Source organism: Mandrillus leucophaeus, unplaced genomic scaffold (assembly GCF_000951045.1).
Source record: "Mandrillus leucophaeus isolate KB7577 unplaced genomic scaffold, Mleu.le_1.0 Scaffold830, whole genome shotgun sequence".
In the NCBI taxonomy this organism is placed as follows: Eukaryota; Metazoa; Chordata; class Mammalia; order Primates; family Cercopithecidae; genus Mandrillus; species Mandrillus leucophaeus.
The window spans coordinates 53,380-64,871 of NW_012109031.1; the positions used below are offsets into that span (position 1 = coordinate 53,380).

Genomic DNA, 11,492 nt, shown 5'->3' on the forward strand with positions numbered 1-11,492 from the left:
AATATGGAGGTTGTCCTACAGAGAGAGGGAAATAAATAGAGAGAAATAAATATGGAGGTTGTCCTACAGAGAGAGGGAAATAAATAGAGGGAAATGATGGAGGCTCTAAAGGGAAGTCAAACAGAAAAAAAATCTCAGATAAGAAAAGGGATCACGGTATCAGAAGCACATATTGAGCGGAAATCTGCTCTAAAATATCTCCTGATGGTCTTTCAGCCTCTGCTTGAAGTCTGTCCACAATAGAGTGCTCTATACAAGGGAGGCAACCAGATTTATTATTAATGAAATTACTTAGAAACTATTTCCTTGGTTGGACTGAAATGTGCTTCCCAGTGACTTCTGTTACTTTCGGAGAATTCTGCTCTGAACCACAGAGCAGTTCCCTCCTTGTCACTGGAGGTGTCATAGCAGAGGCTAGAAGTCCTGAGTCAGTGATGCTCCAGGGAGCTCCTTCCATGGGGTTGGAGGTGGCAAGACTCAAGTCTCTCATTGGCTTCAGGAATTGTTTATGCCTTGGTTCCCCACCTAGGCCACTCTTCCACCTGCTCATGGACTTCTTGGGAAATTTTACAGATTCTTACACACCAAAGACGATGGGGCAGGAAAGTTTCACCAGTAATTCAGAGGCATTCACATTTTTTACTTTGTTATAGTTTAATTTTTAGCAGATGGTCTCAAAAATTCATCTATGAGAAGGCCTATGAAAGAGTTTATTTGGAATGTTATAGGGACATACATTTCTCTTATATGTTGATAAATGTTTGGCATAACCCATATGTAAGCCAAGTATGAACAAAAGTTTTGATTAGACCTATTTCTTCCTATTTGGTCACTCTTCCAAGCACTACAATATCATGATGTTGCTTCAGTAGAATTTAAAGAGCAGGCTAATACTGTGTAATTAATAGCATTTAGTTTTGTATCATCTCAGGATATTAATTACAAACAACAAAAGCTCACTCTGGCTGTTTAACAGAAAAGGGGTTTACCAAAATATTATTGGGTAGATTATAGAACTCTCGGAAAAGCCTCAGAACGAGGCTTGAGGCTAAGCATATAGGAGAAATATCCAAAAACCACACCACAAAACTAGCCTGGTGAGGAAGCTCTACTGCCACAGCGACTGCTCCACCATTGCTGCATCATGCCAGGAACACGTCCTTGCATCTTCGGCTAGCAGCAAAAGGGAGCCACCACCCCTGCCAGCAAAATGTCTTCTGCAAGGAGACCCTCTTCCAATTGTTCCTTTCCAGAGCTTAGCTCTGACTGGTAGGGCCTCCATCACAGGGCGCACCCTGACTGCAAAACAGACTGTGAGATTTACTTTCTGGGTTCTACCTTGGGGAGAAGGAATACAAGTCTGTAAAATAGTCCTTACACAGTGACAATGTGCGAAGAGTACTGGAAAGCAAGGGAAAAGATTACACATATTTGCTACAAGCTCATTTGTCACTGGTTTTAGATCCAGGCAAGTTGAGACAACACCTGCAGTGTCAGCTACATATTTGAAGCATCTGTCAGGGCATACAGTTGTGCTAGCTGAAAATGACCTGGATGGATGCTGGGCTTAAAAAAAAAAAAAAAAAAAAGAAATACTTAACACCTCAGGCAGCAGGCTGTACCCTAGAATAAGGCAGACATAACTATATTTCTTAATTGTGCTATAATGTTGACTGTTAAGATGTTATTATGGGTCCCAGACCTGGGGAATTGTTAGAATGATCAGAGCTGATATTGTGAGCTTAACAATTCCACCTGATATCTCCTCTATATCTTCCATTTACTTTTCTCCATTTCACTGTTGCTACCTTCATTCAGGTACCATCATCTCTCACTCAGACTAACCGTAAGAACCTCTTAACTGGTCTTCAACTCCCAATCCTCTATAAGCTAAACACCACACTGCCAAAATGATCTTTAAAAAATAACAAAGGCAATTGTGTTATCCTGCCCGCTGTCCTTCCTTCAATGGCTTCCTGTTACACTTAGAAAAAATAGTTGAACTCTTTAACATTGACCAGTAAAGTTCTAATTGTTTGGCTGTTCCCATAAGTCCAGTCCACGCAACACTCCTCTCCCTGGGCTTGGCTTAACAGGCCCTGGTCTCTCTACTACTGATATGTGCCAAGTTCCTTCTTCCCTCCCAGCCTTCACACATGCTGCTGTCTCAGCCAGGAACTCTGCCTGATGGACTTACATGTTCCATACAAGGTTCAGGCTAACTCTCATAGATTCTTTCAGATGAGGTTAGTTCCCTCTGTTTTATGTTTTTTATAAATCTGAACAACTCCTTTATGACACATGTAACCATTATACTTAAGTAATTATCAAGGTAACCATTTGTTTTGTTTAATGTCTGCTATCCTTGCTGAATTTAAATTCCATGTGTTATTCACCACTGCTATAGGCCCAGCACCTCACAGTTCCTAAGACATATGAGGCCTCAATAAATATTTCTTGGCCAGGTGTGGTGGCTCACGCCTGTAATCCCAACACTTTGGGAGGCCAAGGCGGATGGGTCACCTGAGGGTGGTGAAACCCCGTCTCTATTAAAAATACAAAAATTAGCTGGATGTGGTGTTGCATGCCTGTAATCCCAGCTACCCAGGAGGCTGAGGCTGGAGAATTGCTGGAACCCGGGAGGCAGAGGCTGCAGTGAGCTGAGATCACGCCACTGCACTCCAGCCTGGGCGACAGAGCAAGACTCCATCTCAAAAAAAAACAAAAAAATTGTTGAATGGTTTTTACAATCTGATTCATTTCTCTTTCCTCCTAGAAATGAAGCCTTGGCCATGCAAGCAAGGGGAGGTGAGATCTGATAGTTCCAAGGAAGGAATAGGGCACTGTCAACCCGCTAACTGGTCCTAGTATTGGCTATGTAACACTAGACAAGTTATTTTACATTTCTAGACCTCAGTTCAGCAGCTGGAACACATGGACTTTGGATTTCCTTCTTGCTGGAACTTCCTTTATGCACTCGTGTTTGTTACTCACACATGTATTTATCCATTGTCCATGTCTGCTTGTCAGTTTTAGTTACCTCCTACCCCCACCTGTCCAAGGTGCTCTTGTCCTCAGAAGATCCCAGTGGCATGAAGAAAACTGACTTGGAAAATTTTATCCCAGATAAAACTGGTCTGGAACACATAAAAAGTCTTTCCCCAACAATTTTGATTCACTTCAATTCCTGAAAACTAACTTCTGACTTTCAAAGAAAATTCCACTTTGGCAACTGTACAGGTACTAACAACAGTTTTCCCTTACCTGGAAGAACAGTCTTGGAGGAGAAAACACACCATGTCTGTATGGGTGTGACAAAGGCTACTTTTTCTAGCACTCCTGGGACTCACAGAGAAGGCATTCACCAAGGGGCGAGGTGAAAGCAGACTTAGATTTCATATAGCCAATTCTTGCAGTCCATGTCAGTAAAAGTGAAAAAGCACAGCAATAATGCATTATCTCCTTAAGGCTAATGTGAGTAAGATAATTCAAGTATGTGGATTTCTGGTAGTGTAATTTTATCTCAACAAGGAACTGAGAACAATGAGAGAGGTGAATAGAAACCATAATCCCATCATAACAGCCCCTGGAACCTCTGAGTGCAAGGGGGATCTAGAATATTTCCAATGCCCCCTTGCAGTTAGTTAATCCCCTCCCAAAGGCACTGTTCAGATTCCTTGCCATAGGTTAGTTTTCCTTATTCTGCATTTCCCTGACTAATAATGTTGTTAAGCACGTTTTAATATGATTTATATAAATAGAATCATACAGAACGTACTCTGCTGTGTTTGGCTTATTTTCTAAACATAGCGTCTTGATACACATTAAATTCCTGCTTTTTTAATAGTTTCTTTAGTTTTCTTAATGTTAGGCAGTATTTCATTGTATGAATTTTCCATAATTTATTGATTTACCTGCAGATGGACATTTAGGTTATTACCATTTGGAGCTATTTGAACAAAGTTGTTATGAATATTTATGTACAAGTCTTTTGTGAACATGTTATTTCTCTTAAATGAATATTTAGGGGTGGAGCTTCTTGGTCATAGCATAGTTGTATGTTTAACTTTATAAGAAACCATCAAATTGTTTTCTACATTGATTGTGCCACCTTGCATTCATACTAGCACTGTATGAGAGTTCCAGGGGCTCCATCTCCTTGCCACACTTGCTTTGTCATTAATTTTAATATTAGCCATTTTCGTGGGTCTGAAATAATATCTCATGGGGCTTTTTAACTTCATTTCGCTGACTGATAACATGATTAAGGATTTCACATGCGTTTTGGTCATTTACACATTTTCACTCGGACATAAATGTGGGTCTATTTCTGAGTTCTTTATGTTTTTCATTTATCTATATATGTATTCATACACCAGAACCACACATTCTTGACTGATGAACCTTGATTGTACGTATTGAAACCAGATGGTATGAGACCTACAATTTTGTTATTTTCCACTATTGTTTAAACTTTTTTAGATTTTTTGAATTTCCATATAAATTTTAAATTTGGTCCATTAGTTTCTCAAAAAAAAAAGCCAACTGGGATTTTATTTTAGGATTGCAAGGAATAAATAGATCAATTTAAGAGGACTGATACATTTAAAATAGTGTGTTATCCAATACGTGAACATATATCTCTTCATTTATTTGGGTCCTGTCTAGTTTTTCTCAAGATTGTTTTCTAATTTTCAGTGTAGCAATCTTACAAATTTTTGTTAAATATGTTGCTAACATTTTATCTTCTTATGCTGTCATAAAGTTATTTCTAAATTTTATTTCCAATTGTGTGGTGATGGTATATAGAAATATAATTGATTTCTATATATTGACCTTGTATTCTGTGGCCTTGATAAAGTTACATACTAGTTCCAATATATATTTCTATAAGTTTCTTAGGAATTTCTACATGGGCATTTATGCCATTTGAGAGTAAAGACATTTGTGCTGCTTCTTTCCAATCCATTCTTGTACTTAGTTTTCTTACCTTATTGCACTGGCTGGAACTTCCAGGAAATGTTAGAATAGAAGTAGTAAATTGAGATATACTTGCCTTGTTTCTGCTACTAGGGGAAAAATATTTCACAATTAATATAATATTAGCCATAGGTTTTTCATAGATGACCTTCATCACATAGAGAAAATTCCTTTCTATTCCTAGTTCACAGAGAGTTTTATCCTCAATGAGTGTTGAGTTTTGTCAAATGCTTTCTCTACATCTATTGAGACAATACAATTTTTTCCTTTATTCAGTTAATTTGGTGAATTACACTGATAATATTAAATAAACCTTGCATTCTATGACAAATCCTCTTAATACATTGCTAGACTCAATTTACTGATATTTTCTTAAGGATTTTTGCTTCTATGCTCCTGAGGAATACCGATCTGTAACTTTCTTTTCATTTAACATCCTTGTCAAATTTGAATATCAGGGCTACATTAACCTGTAAAAGACTTGGTGAATATTCCCTCTTTCTCTGTTTTATGAAAGAAATTATGTATGATTGAAATTTTTATTTCTTAAGTGTGTGATATAATTCACCAGTTAATCCTTTCGGACCTGGGGCACTCTAAATGGGAAGATTTTAAACTATGGGTTTTAATTCTGTAATAATTACAGATTGCCTCAGTCAGGGTACAATGAGAGGAACAGAACCAGTTAGAACTGTACTTCAGAGGTTTACCACAAGGACTCAATTTACATGATTGCAAAGGCAGCTAGGCAAGTCTAAAATCCAGAGGTCAGGACATCAGGAGGGTTTGCTGGAACTCTGTCATGGGCTAAAGCTGTAATCCACACATAGAATTTCTTCAGGGAAGCTTCAGCTCGGCTTTTAAAGCCTTTCAACTGATTGAATCAGACCAGCCTATATAAACTGGGATTTTCTCCCTTACTTAAAGTCAATTCATAATGGACTTTAATTACTCTACCTTCACAGCAACACCTAGATTAGTATTTGATTGAGTAACTAGGGACTGTCACGCAGCCAAGCTGACACATCAAAAGACGTCACAGGGCTGTCAAATTGTCATTTCTTTATGTGTTAGTTTTTTATTTTCAAGGAATTTGTGCTTTTCATCTAAGTTGTAGAATTCAATATGAAGTTGTTTATAATATCCACTCATTCTAAATTTAAAAATGTCACACCTATCATTTGTGAAATGGTTTCTATTCATTTTTAAATATATAACATCATCATGTGTGTGAAGGTACTCAAGCCACAAACTAAATAAGGATAATAATTTTTAAAGTAATGATAGTAGTCATAATAATAATTTTTAAGACCTAGGATTCATCTCTTATTCCTCTTTCCTCACCTCCCACATACTACTTCCTAGATCCCAAGTTCTGCCTTAAGTTTATTATCACTTCTCATCTTCTCATTATCTTCAATGTTCTTACCCTAATTAGAGCCACCATCATCCTCACCTGAACCACTGCAGAAGTTTCCTATCTTGTGTCCTGATTTCTATCTTGTCTCCTTATTCCTATCTTGTGCCACAGCAATCCCATATCAGAACAACCACAGCAATCATATAAAATATAGAGAAGATTGTGTCCTCCCTGATTGAAATGATCGAATATCTTGCCATTGTAGCTAGAGAAAAATCTGAAGTCCTTACTGTCCTACAAAGCACTTCATGCTGTGGCACTGACTCTTATGCTGACTTCATCATATCTTTCTTTCCTTGTTCATTACGTTGCAGGAATATTGGCATTCTGGTGACTTCCTTCCCTTTAAAGTAACCTTTTAACTGACTAAAATTGAAGTATAAATTCATAAAAGCTCACCAACTACAGGTATACATCTCAATAAAGCTTCATAAGCTAAACAAACATGCAACCAATGCACAGATGAAGAAATAATATATTACCAGCATCTCAGAAGCAGTCCACCTGGGAAGCAGGTCCTCAGAAGCAGTCCCAGTCACTACCAGCCCCTAAACATTACCTTTTTCCTGGCATCCAACAACATACATTTGTTCTTCATGTTGTGAACTGTACATAAAGGGAATTATATAGTATGAACTCTTTGGTACCTGGATTTTTTTTCCTCAAAATTGTGTTTGTGATATCTCTGGCATGTATAGATTGTTCATTCTCATTGCTGTATAGTATTTCTCTATGAGAATATACCACCATTTATGCATCCATTTGATTGCTAAAAGGCATTTTAGTAGCTTCCAATTTTGAAATTTTAAAAATAGCACTAATTTGAATATTCACGTACTTGTCCTTTTGTGACTATATGTACACACTTCTGTTAGGTACATACTTAGGAATATAATGACTGGGTCAGAGGATAGGGATATGCTTAGCTCTAGTGAATACTGTTAACTTTTCCAAATTCTTTCTACCATCTATTATTCCTATCAGCAGTGTATGAAAGTTTCAATTGCTCCACACTCTGACCAAACTTGGTATTGTCTATCTTTTTTCTTGTTAGCCATTTTGGTGACTATGTGGCGATAACACGTTGTGATTTGAATTTGCATTTCTCTTATGAATGATGAGATTAAATTCTTTATCATATGTTTATCAGAAATATGGAAATGCTCTTTCATGAATTGCCTGTTTGAGTTGTTCAGACATTTTTCTATTTGCTCATTTATTGTTGTTGTTGTTGTTGTTGTTGTTGTTGATCTGTAAGTAGGAATACATATGTATATGTGTTCTGGGAACAAGCCCTTTGTTAAATATAGGTATTACATAAAGTTTCTCCATCCCTGTGGCTTGACATTTTGCAGTCTTGGTGGTATTTTTGATAATCAGAAATTTTTAATTTTAATGACATCCAATTTGTCATTTTTCCACCTTATTGGTATGCTTTTCATTACCTGACTAAGGAATCTTTCCTATTGACAAGATCTGAAGACATTCTCCCAGAGTTTAGAATTTTGTTTTTGGATGTGTAATATATTTTTATTTTCTATAGGTACATAATATACATATTTATGGGGTACATGTGACATTTTGTTACACACACAGAATGTATAATGATCAAGTCACAGTATTTAGAATATCCATCACCGTAAGCATTTATCATTTATCTGTGTTGAGGACATTTCAGTTCCTCACTTCCAGATATTTTGAAAGATACAACACATTCTCATTAACTATAGTCACCTCGCTCTACTATTAATCATTAGAACTTATTTATTCTATTTAACTATATGTTTGTACCCATTAACCAACCTCTCTTTTTCCCCACAACCCTATGCACATACACCCCTTTCCCACCCTCTGGTAACTATCATTCTATTCTCTATCTTCATGAAATCACCGTTTTTAGCTCCCACATATGACGGAAGATGTGATCATTGTCTTCCTGTGTCTGGCATATTCTATTTAACATAATGACCTCCATCCAGTTTCATCCATATTGCTGCAAATAATATGATTTCCTTATTTTTGTGGCTGAGTAGTATTCCATTTATATATATGTGCGTGTGTGTGTATATATATATATAAATAAAATATTTTCTTTGTGCATTCATCAGTTGATGGACTCTTAGGTTAATTCCATATCTTTGCTATTGTGATAGTGCAGCAGTAAACATTAGGGTGCATAAATCTTTTTGATACACTGGTTTTCTTTCCTTTGAATAAATACTTAGTAGTGGGATTGCTGGATCACATGGTAGCTCTATTTTTAGTTATTTGAGAAATCTCCATACTGTTACCCATAATGGCTATATTAATTTGCATACCCACCAATGGTGTATGAGAACTCTCCTCATCCTCTCAAGCATCTGTTATTTTTCCTCTTTTTTAAAATAACCATTCTGACTGGAGTGAGATGATATATCACTGTGATTTTAGTTTGCATTTGCCTGAGAATTAGTGATGTTGAGCAATTTTTCATATACTTTTTGGCCATTTGTATGTCTTCTTCTTAGAAATGTCTGTTTAGATCCTTTGTCCACTTTTTAACAGGATTGTTTGTGTTTTTTTGCTGTTGTTTGAGTTCCTGTATACCCTCGATATTAGTCTCTTGTTGGATAAATGTTTTGCAAATATTTTCTCCCATTCAACAGGTTATCTCTTAACTTTGTTGATAACTTCCTTTGCTGTGCAGAAGCTTTTTAGTTTAATGTAATACTATTTGCCTATTTGCCTGTGCTTTTGAGTCCTTAACCATAAAATCCTCACGTAGACCAATGTTCTGGAGTATTTCCTCTATTTTCTTCTAGCAGTTATATAGTTTAGGGTCTTGCATTTAATGTCTTTAATCCATTTCGAGTTGACTTTTGTATACCATGAGAGATAGGAGTCTAGTTTCATTCTTCTACATATGGATATCCTGTTTTCCCTGGATTATCTATTGAAGAGGGTGTCCTTTTCTCAGTGTATGTTCTTGGTACCTTCATCAAAAGTCAATCAGCCCTAAATACATGAGTTTATTCGGGAGTTCTTTATTTTGTTCCATTGGTTTATGTGTCTGTTTTAATCCTATATCATGCCATTTTGGTTACTATAGCTTTGTAATATGTTTTGAAGTCAGGTAGTGTGATTGATATGGTTTGGATGTTTTGTCCCCTCCACATCTCATGTTGAAATGTGACCTCCAGTGTTGGAGGTGGGCCTGATAGGAGGTGTTTGGATCACAGAGACAGATCCCTCATGAATGGCTTGGTGCCCTCTCCATGGTAAAAAGTGAGTTCTCATTCTGTGAGTTCACGTAAAATCTGGTTGTAAAAAAGTGTGACACCTCATCCCCTCTTTCTCTCTTGCTACCTCTCTCACTATGTGACAAACAAGATCCCCATCACCTTCCGCCATGATTGATTGTAAGCTTCCTGAGACCCTCACCAGAAGCAGATGCCAGCACTGTGTTTTGTGTACAGCCTGCAGAACTGTGAGCCAAAATAAACCTCTTTTCCTTAGAAATTACCCAGTCTCAGGTATTCCTTTATAGCAAAACAAACAGCCTACAGTGATGCCTCCAGTTTTGTCTTTTTTGCTCAGCATTCCTTTGTTTATTCAGGCTCATTTTTGGTTCCATACAAATTGAAAGTTTTTTCTATTTCTGTAAAAAGGTGACAGGGATATTTTGGTAGAGATCACATTGAATGTGTAGATTGCTTTGGGTAGTATGGTTATTTTAGCAATATTAATTTTTCCAATGCATAAGCATTGAATCTCTTTCCACTTGTTTGTATCCTTTTCAATTTCTTTCATCAGTGTTTCATAGTTTTCCTGGTAAAGGTCTTTCCCCTCTTTGGTTAAATTTATTTCTAGCTATTTTTGTAGCTATTGTAAATGAGATTGCTTTCTTGATTTCTTTTCCAGATAGTTTGTGATTGATGTGTAGAACTGCTACTGATTTTTGTATGTTGATTTTTTGTCCTGCCACTTTACTGAACTTGTTTTATAGATCTAAGAGGATTTTGATGGAGTCTTTGGGTTTTGGTAGATAGAAGATCAGGTCATCTGTGAAGAGGGACAATTTGACTTACTCTTTACCAGTTTAGATGCTTTTTATTTCTTTCTCTGGCCTTATTACTCTGGCTGGAACTTCTAGTCCTATGTTAAATATGCATCGTGAAAGTGGCCTTCCTTGCCTAATTCCAGTTCTTAGCGGAAGACTTTAAACTTTTCCCCATTCAATGTTATGTTAGCAATGGGCTTGTGTATGGCCTTTATTTTGTTGAGGTACGTTTCTTCTATATGTAATTTGTTGAGAGTTTTATCATAAAAGGAAGTTGAATTTTGTCAACTGCCTTTTCTGCATCTATTGAGAGGATCACGTTATTTTTCCTTCATTCTGTTTATGTGGTATATCACATTTATTGACTTCCATATGTTGAACTATCCTGTCATCCCTGGAATAAATCTCACTTGATTATGGTGTGTTATATTTGTGAAGTGCTGTTGGAACTGGTTTCCTAGTATTTTGTCGAAGATTTTTGCATCTATGTACATCAGGAATATTGACCTATAGTTTTCTTTTTTGTTGTTGTGTCCTTGTCTGATTTTGATATCCAAATAATGCTGGCTTCATACAATGAGTTAGGTAGAATTCCCTCCTCTTCTAGTTTTTGGAATAATTTGAGGAGAATTGGTATTAGTTCTTTCTAAGTTTGGTAGAATTCAGCAGTGAAGCCATCATGTCTTTGTCTTTTCTTTGCTGAGAGACTTTTATTACTGATTCAATCTTGTTACTCGTTATTGGTTACTCATTATTGGTCTGTGGGTTATTTTTTAAAGTTCTGTTGTTTTACTGTTCAAATTTAGATCTGCAATCCACCTGGAACTAATTTTTGTTTATGATGTAAGGTAGGGGGAAGTTATATTTTTTTTATTCCATAGAAATATAGGAATATCCAGTTGACCCAGGCACCATTTATCCAAAAGGCTCTACTGCCATGTAGTCATCCTTCTCATATATCAAGCAATTGTATATGTGTGAGTCTGTTCCTGGAGTCTCTATTCTATTCCATTGGTCTATCCTTACACCAGCAACATGCTGTTTTAATTACTA

General features: G+C 36.6%; 1 long non-coding RNA gene across 1 annotated transcript in view; it reads left to right on the forward strand.

Moving 5' to 3' along the window:
• Positions 1-1,185: 1,185 nt before the first annotated feature.
• LOC105530571 overlaps positions 1,186-11,492 on the forward strand; it is a 33,907-nt gene continuing 23,600 nt past the window's right edge. Inside the window, exons 1-2 of the long non-coding RNA XR_001004667.1 lie at positions 1,186-1,313; positions 2,777-3,303. This is a non-coding gene — a long non-coding RNA (uncharacterized LOC105530571). The remainder of the gene's footprint in view (positions 1,314-2,776; positions 3,304-11,492) is intronic.